At 42.5% G+C, this 9,082-nt stretch overlaps 1 pseudogene; it reads right to left on the reverse strand.

Moving 5' to 3' along the window:
- On the reverse strand, nucleotides 1-2,374 carry LOC103650392 (uncharacterized; annotated as a pseudogene).
- Between the last annotated feature and the right edge of the window lie 6,708 nt (nucleotides 2,375-9,082).

Here is a 9,082-nt window from a genome sequence, read left to right on the forward strand (position 1 = left end):
AAAGGGAACGAATATAACACAAGTTATGTGGTACAGAATACAGAGTGAGGACTGAGGCTATCTGCAGTCGTCGACTGGGAACCTCACCCTAAACGTATAGGGTAACCATTTAGGGTGAAAAGCCCTGCAGCGGATGACTCTAAACATCACCCTACCACAAGGTGGACACTCTCTCACCCCATATTTACAGTGCATCGAGTTGCTCCCCTATGGACTCTCTCTCCTCTGCGTGATGGCTGGATCGGCAGCAACGCAGCTGGATGTGAGGTAAAATAAATAATAGAATATGTGATAGTTGGTATAGGGTAGAGATTTAGGGTAAATATGACTGCGGGGAATTGTGTGATAGAGTAGAGAATCTTGCTGACCAGGATAGAATATTCTTTTTAGAGTAGAAATTTAGAGTTGCCCGAGTGCGGATAGCCTGAGGACTGACGATTACACTCCAAACACTGCTCCAATCAAACGAAGCTAGTACAAGTCGTCGTTGACCACCTGTTTCTTCCTCTTTCCCTCCGTCTCCTCCGCCATCTCGACGTTTTTGCCGTCCAGGGACTCAGACTCAGAAGCCGCCGCCGGTGTCACCTTGAACTTGGCGTAGATATCCCCCCTGTAGAAGTTCCTTGTCCTCCAGACCAACACCAGCGACACGAGCGCGCCGGCGAACGTGACGCCCGTGATGATGATGAAGGGGCGCTTGAAGCACACCACCCCCTTGCAGATCTTGTCCCCCACGGCGGCCACGCCGCCGTGCTGCCTGGTCGCCTCGGCGTCGTACATGCGCCCGGTGATGATCACGTTGAGCACGTAGGCGCCGGCGGGGCTGGCCGCGGAGCCGAAGTTGAAGAGCGACGAGTAGTACTTGAGCCCGAACACCTCGGAGATGATGGCGAACAGCAGCGGCCACTGCGCGCCGAAGCAGAAGCCGATGATCACCGACGCGGCGTACAGAGACTGCGGCACGCCGAATGCGATGAATAGGTGGCCGATGCAGGAGACGAGGAGCACGGCGGTCAGCACCAACGGCCGCGGTAGCCTGTACCGCGCGAGGAGGAATTCCGAGATGTAGCCCGCGCCGGCGCGGCCGGCGTAGTTCCAGATGCTGATGAGCGAGACGAAGGTGTTGATGCTCTTGGCCGGGTAGCCCAGCGACTGCCCGATCTGCGCCATGTTGTCGATGGCTGTCAGCGTGCCGCCGATGCCGAACACGGAGATGACGAACAGCACCAGCATCTCCACGCTGACCAGAGCCTGCATGATTGAATAGTCCTCCCCGAGCGCAGGCGGCTTGAACATGTTGGTGAGGCAGGCCATGCCGCCGCCGCCACACAAGGGAGGCGACGATGACTCGTCGTCGCCTTTGCCAGCAGTGCCTGCTTTTGGTTCTTCGACAGCGATGGCCGGCGGCTGCTGCAGTGACTCCTCTAGCTGGGATACGGCCTTGTACTCCTCCTTGACGACCACGCCGACGGGACTGAAGAGGACGATGAGCAGAGCCGTGGAGGTGACGACGTACGCGGCGTGGGAGAACTGCACCTGCTTCTCCACCACGATCATGACGAGGAGGTAGGAGGCGAGGGCGAGGGAGAGGTACAGGAAGTGGTAGAAGGGCGTGTTGTATGGCTTCCCGCCGTCGCGGCGGCGGGCATACGGCAGTACGCGGATGGTGTAGACGGTGAAGATGTTGAAGGCGGCGGGGAGCCAGGCGACGAGGAGGACGAGCGACGCGGCGTCGTCGCCGTAGATGGCGAGGTAGAGCTGCGTGTAGATGGCGCCGCTGAGGCCGACAAAGGACTTGAGTAGGCCGATGACGATGCCCCGGCTCTCCGGGAAGTTCTTGACGCAGGCGACGAGCGCGCCGGTGTTGGAGAAGGTGAGCGCGTTGGCGCCGAAGCAGATGTAGAAGCACATGAGCCAGACGGGCGGCGGCGCCGTGCGTCCCGTGTCAGCGCCAGGTAGATCATGAGGTAGCCGGCCAGGTTCATGCCGGCGCCGATGAGCAGCACCAGCCACGTCGGGGCTACCTGCTGCACCAGCCCAGATATGATGCCCACGTTGGTGCCGAGGTCCTTGAAGAAGGAGAGCTTGTTGAGCGTCTCCTGGTTGTAGCCCAGCTTGGAGCGGAGCACCTTGGAGTAGAGCGCGAAGATGTAGGTCGACCCGGACGCTGCCATCACAATGATCGACGCGTACACCACGAACCACCGGCTCTGCACTACCCTTAACGCGAAACCCGGCGTGCACATGGACACCTCGCCACGGGCCATGTCGACGTCGGGCCGATGATGTCTCCGGCCGGCCGGCCGGCTACCCTTTCCTCACCTTGGTTAGAGTTTAGAGGTGGAGAAAGCTAGGACTAGGAGTCTAGGAGAAGGCACACAGCGCAGCTTGCCGTGCTGCGAGTGGTACTTATAGGGATGCGTGCGTGCACTAGCGAGCCACTTGCGGTCGTCGTTGACTTAGCAATGTAATGTGTGCAGTGAGCAGACAGAGACAGCTATTTTAGAGACGTACGTACGTAGAGACTTCCTCTGATCCATTTGAAATTATAATTATGAGCGGTTCTAGTTTTTAAAATATATCATCTTCTATTGCATATTTATATATATATATATATATATATATATATATATATATATATATATATATATATATATATATATATAATCTAAAGATATATAGTTTTTATTATATATTTTAAAAAAAAAATAAAAAAAAATAGAAACGAGAAAGTAGAAGTTCGGGGAAACAGTTATGTGAAAAGCGGAATACTACGGGTCTATTTGGTTGAACTGTAGATTCCAAAAAAATCTAATTGTAGCTGTAAGCTGTGAGAAATCGAGTGTGAGTTGACAATTATAAAAAAACTGAAATTTGTTAGGTTGAAATAATTGTTAACTATATATTCTATAAGAGCATGACAGCTTGTAACATAGATGATAAAAATCTAAAAAATTTGGGGTAGAATGTGATTCTGAATTGAAATAGAGGAATCTATACATTTTCAAAATTATATTATGTTGTTGTACCAGTTTGATTGAGATTCTAGAATTTTGACTTCGAATCTGGTCCAAAAAACTAAACAAACTACATCTCCATATGGTGTAGTCGATTTACATCATACTAACAAAATTCCTGCTGGGCTACATCAGTTTTGGTAAAATAATTTAAATCATACAAATTCTGTAATTCGAAACAATACATATTTTTTCAACAACAACACAACAACAACAATAATATATTTCAAAGACTATCCTACTCAACTCTACGTCTAAAAACAATACACAATTTAAGCATATTTTTTGTGGAAAATAAAAATAAGGTCAAAATCTATATTTTATTTACCAATATAAATCTATCTCCGAAAAGTCATTGCTGTCTGTAGATTGATGGAGTAACTATAAATAAAAAATACAGATGATGTTATGCCCAAAAAAAATGAAAAGAAAAACAATGATCAAACTGAACGGACGTGCAGCATTCTTAATTCACAATTTCACAAGGGACGTTTCCCTTCCTATCTTATCATCATAAACTAAAGTAGCGTCAGAGATTTTGTTTCCACGTTGTCGCCATTCTTAATTCACATGTATGTTCCAGCAGCAGTGGAGATACAGATACCCAAAATAATAACCAGGTCCGAATCTGACAGCTACTTGGTGTTGCGCAAGGACGTTTCGCAAGCAGCCGTTTGACTTCATCAGTATACAGTAATATTCAGTGTGCCAACTGCCCATGCATGATACGCGCAGCAGCAAGCTAAATGCATGTTAGCTGGACAAAGACTTTCAGGTCATGTGTGGAAGATGTGATTCGCTGTCGTGGATTTTTTCGATACTTAATCAACCAAATAATTGTAGAATCTCTCGGTTCCAAAGACGAGTGAAAAGAATTACTATTAGGGCTAGTTTAGCAACTCAATTGTTTATAAAAAAATGAATTAATTTCCCGTAGGAAAATGGAGTTCCCACCTTAGTTTTGGCTTTTTAGAGTGTTTGTTTTTAGGGATTAATTTTTAGTCGCTCCATTTTAAACCTTTTTAGGTCCTAAATTGTCAAACATATGAATTAAATTTAGGATAATCTCTATTTTAGTCACTGTGTTTGACAATTTAGTAACTAAAATAGAGAAACTAAAAATTAGTCTCTAGCAACCAAACACATCCTTAGTGTGTGTTCTGTTCCACTTTGTTTCATTCTACTCCAATTTTAAAATATAGCATCTTGGTCCTAGAACAGGTGTATCTGTATGACATACAACTTCAGCTCTAGAAGTAAGATGTCAACACCCTTAGATAATAGTTAGTGCATGTTTTGATGTTTACAGCATATGTTAGAGATTGTCTTTATTTTTTGGCCAGATGACACTAGTAGAAAATGGCTATAAACCTACGGTAGATTCAGTTAACGCGTGGTAGTGGTACTAAATTAGTGGCCCCGACTCAAAGAACCGCTAGTGAAAATCTTGTATTTTCATTGGCGGTTGTCTTAAGGAACAGTCACTGAAAATGTGTTTTACACTGGTAGTTTAGTTAAAGAAATTGACTATAAAAATTTCACGATTTTCACTGGTGGTTTAGTTAAGTTAACCGCCAGTGAAATCATTTTTTCACATTCGGTTAATTAATCGAATCGCTAGTGATATTTTGGTATAAATATCCCTTCTTCTCCTCGAACACTACTGTTTCTTGCGGCCACATGCTATTGGAGGCGATTTTGGAGTTCCAGATTTTACAGAATACAAGGTTAGAGGTTTTGATCTTCATTTTTTGGAAGAAGATTGCTAAGAAAGGTTGGTTTATGTTTCTCTTGCCAATTTTTATTCATTCTTCCTCAATGTTAGTCACATTTTGGATCTATGGTTTTACCATGTGTTAGAGAGAAAGTAGCTAGGTTATTGTCTCTATTTCCTCAAATGAGGTTGCTTAAGATGGTCAGATTTTTCCTCTCCTCTCTCCCTTTTCATGTTTACTTCTCAATTTAGTTTTTCCAAGATATATTTAGTTATTTAATGAATGGTGTGTTTGTATGGAGAGAGGATGATAAGTTTGATTGGAAATTAAAATTTTTTGTTTGTTTGTTTCTAAGAAAGGATGGGTTATGTTTATTTGCCAATTTTTGTTCATTCTTACTCAATTTTAGCACTTTTTGTATATGGGGTTCTACATGTGTTAGAAAGAAGAGTAGCTTATTGTCTATATTTCCTCAAATGATGTTGCTTAAGATGGTTAGATTTTGTCTCTCCTCTCTCCCTTTTCATGTTTAGTTATCAATTAGTTTATCAAAGATATATTTAGTTGTTTAATGAATGGTATGTTTGTATGGAGAGAGGAAGATATGTTTAATTGGTAATTAATTTTTTTCTTTATTAGTTGCTAAGAAAGGTTGGTTTTTGTTCCTCTTGCCATTTTTGTTCATTCTTACTAAATTTTAGACACTTTCTAGATCTAGGGTTTCACCATGTGTGTTTATGTTATTTTTTATAGGTAATGATTGAGATGTCATTGTGGTTGTATAACTTAACAAGACTAGATCCATCATACATATCTGAGGTCCATATGTTTATTTATGTTACAACGAACCATGCTTGGAGGGCAAAAACAATGCACATATATTGTCCATGCATGGACTGCAAAAATGTTGTTGTATATGGTGACACAGAACGAATCATTTCAAATCTGGTATCCGAGGATTTATGAAGGATTACATGATTCGAACAAATCATGGAGAGGGTAGCTCTACGCCTTATACAACTAGAAACCCTATGAACATCGACGACAAATTTCAGTTCGTACACGAGACACAACAACCTCTTCCACAGAGTGAACATGTAGTGCCGAATGTTACTGATCATGGTTTTGCTGGAGGAAATGAACATGGCAGAACTCATGTTCTGCAAAATGTTATGGATGGGGAAGATGCAGAATTCTTAGAGGCAATATTGCGTCGTCGTATGGATCCATTGGTGTTCTTCATGTGAGGTATGGAGGCCTTGATGAAGGCAGCAGAAGAGCCTTTGTTCGATGAGTCTAAGGGTTGTACCAAAGATTTCACGATGATGTGGTGTGTGCTAAAGTTGTTGATGTTAAAAGCTAGATATGGTATGTCTGATGCTGGCTTCGATGCGTTCTTGAGTATTATTGTAGACATGCTTGCAAAGGAGAACAAAGTGTCTACTAACACATACTATTCAAAGAAACTAATCAGTCCACTTACTATAGGAGTGGAGAAGATCCACGCGTGTAGAAATCAATGTATCCTTTATCGAAATGGTGATTATAAAGACTTGGAGAGCTATCCAAAGTGTGGTGCAAGTAGGTACAAGACAAATAAAGACTATCGAGAGGAAGAGTGTGATGCATCCGTCTCTAAAGGGAAGAAGCAAAACAAAGCCCAACAGAAGACCCAACAAAGTCCAAAACCCACTAGCAAAGAAAAAGAAGTAGACTATTATGCACTCAAAAAGATTCCTACTTTGGTGATGTGGTACCTATAACACTCTTGGTGCTACGAGAACTAAAATCTAGACATGTCATCATATGCATTGTCATCATCTTGCTTGATACACCTTGTATGCATTCACTAGGACAAAAATCAAAATAAGAGAAAGTGTTTCGGTGAATAGAGGCAAGGGTTAGATTTGAAAACCTTCTTTGAAACCAAGTCTAAACAATCAACTTCTAAGCTAGTGATAATTTGGCCATGAGCTCTATATACTAAAGGTTGATCTTAGTGCATAAAAAACTTTGCTTTTAAGGGGTGGATCAAACTTGATGTTTAAATTGGAGATTTAACCACATTTAAAGACCACAAATTAGCCCCAAAAGTGAAATTTGTAATCCATCAAGATTTTGCCAAAAGTCCAAGTATCAAAGTTGCAGAATTTTGAAAACTTTCCTCTCAAGGATCTGTGTTCGTCGTCGGAGGTTCTGGCGCACAACTCCAGAGTTCTAGATAGTGATTGCAATGTGTTGTAGGATGCTTATGACAAATATGTGGACAAGTTGAGACGCATAACTCAGTTACTTGTGAAAAGATCTATTGGTGTTGTTCCTAGGGATATTGTCGTTGACATGTTAGAACCTGATGTAGGAGTCACTCCCCAAGACAAGGATGGATCTACTGCCATCGCCAAGGCCAACGATGTTTGACTTTGTAATGAACTGAAAACTTCTGGTTATGTTGTATTGTGAGTTGTTTGAGACCTTTATTGTAACATTGTATACTTGATGTTGGTACGATGAGAATGTTTGAATTCTTCCTTTTTGAGGCGAAGGCTCAGTGTTAATTTGAGTTGGTCGTGACATGCAGGTTTCTTCTATAATGTTTCTGCATGAGCGTATGTTGCCAGCACATATCATTATGTGATCTAAGCCAGCTGCTCTATCAATATGATTTAGAAGTCATCCTTGATCTATTTGCGTGAGCTAATAACACCGACTTAGGTTTGTTCCAACTTATGCTGATTGCCCCGTTGAAAGGGTTTAGTAGTGTTGGTCACTTGTTTTTTATTACTAAAAGACATAAAAAAACAAGGCAACACAAGTTATTAAAATAGAAGCTTCTCCCTTCAGTTAACTCTTCTTCCAAGGTTCATTCAAGAGAGAAGGCAAAGGATGTAAATATATGTCAAAAAGAATGGCATGAAAATTACGAAGAGCAAGATATGTTACTCATCTGAATGTATACACTCATTATTTCATTCCTTGCAATAAATCGATTGGTTACAAGTATACCTTATGCCTGGCATTGTTCCTCTATTTATAGGAGAGAGGTACAACTTCGTCTAAAATTACAAATAAGCCCACGAATTTTACACACATGGTTCACAAGTATCATAGGGCAATATCGTCTTTCATCCTCCTCTTTCCGTGCTGAACAAGTTCTCCATGTTCTCCTCTTATTTCCTTGCTTCACACGCCAAAACCTTCAAGGTCGAAGCTACATGCTTCGATACACATCTTCGCAATGCCTATGCATAGGCGAGGCTCCACAACTTCTCCTTTTTATAAGCTGCTTCTAATGAAGGTTAGTGAAAGTTTCCTAGACGGGTGTGAATAGGAAAAAACCTGAAAATGTATAAACTTTGAACATGAACTTCACCCGAGGTTAGCATTAGAACGAGTAATAATGAAATCAGAGTGCGGAAGATAGTTCTTCTTGCCATGTTGTCACACCCGATTTTTGAAAGACAAACCGAATGTGAAGCATGTACGTGCCAGAATCAGAAATTCACGTACACAACAATTATATAATTGGACATCATCACACATTGCTCAAAATAATAGCGGAAATAAGTACTTTATTACATCACGATGTCCAAAACATCCACAGAGTCAATAACATAAACATAGAACAAAGTGCGAATACGAAACATAGTACGATAAGGCTTTCACAGGCAGCTGACTGGGGGTTTGCCACTAAACTAATCTAGAACTCGTCGAAGTCTTGAAACTCCTGAAAGTCCTCCATGTTGCCTTCATCTTCTCCTGAGCACTGGTTGCAATGGGGACAACCTGGCGTTTTGTGTTTTTAAGCAAGGGTAAGTACACATCAACGTACTCAGAAAATGTCCCGTTTGGCTAAAGTACTCCCTCCAAGAGGAAATACAACAATCCATAGTTATAATCATCACCATTAAACATCATCATAAAGGTATCCAGAGTAACTCTAATCAAAGGAGATCCCAAGGCTGCTCATAACCGTGAGCACTGCTGATATACTAGTTTCTAACACTCTACAGAGGTTGCACACTTTACCCACGAAACGTGATTCCCTTTCTGCCCGAGGAGCGCTACTCCCCATTGACCACTACCTAGGTGGTCTAGTAGGGTATCACTACGTAGCCTTTACAAAGATTCCCTAGAGGTCATAGCCACCCGTTAGGTTTCTCCAGCTTAATGAACACAATATCTCTCCCCACAGGAAGTGTGGCTAACAAAAGCAACACGAAAGAACCTCGGCACCCAGCCTCGGTAGAACAAGTACTGTGCACGTACCCCATTAACGACAGGACGGCGAAGCTGACTACACCTCAAGTTCCTCTAATTAGTCAGCTAAGGGTGTTCCATACCACCCTCATG

Source organism: Zea mays, chromosome 3, assembly GCF_902167145.1.
Source record: "Zea mays cultivar B73 chromosome 3, Zm-B73-REFERENCE-NAM-5.0, whole genome shotgun sequence".
In the NCBI taxonomy this organism is placed as follows: Eukaryota; Viridiplantae; Streptophyta; class Magnoliopsida; order Poales; family Poaceae; genus Zea; species Zea mays.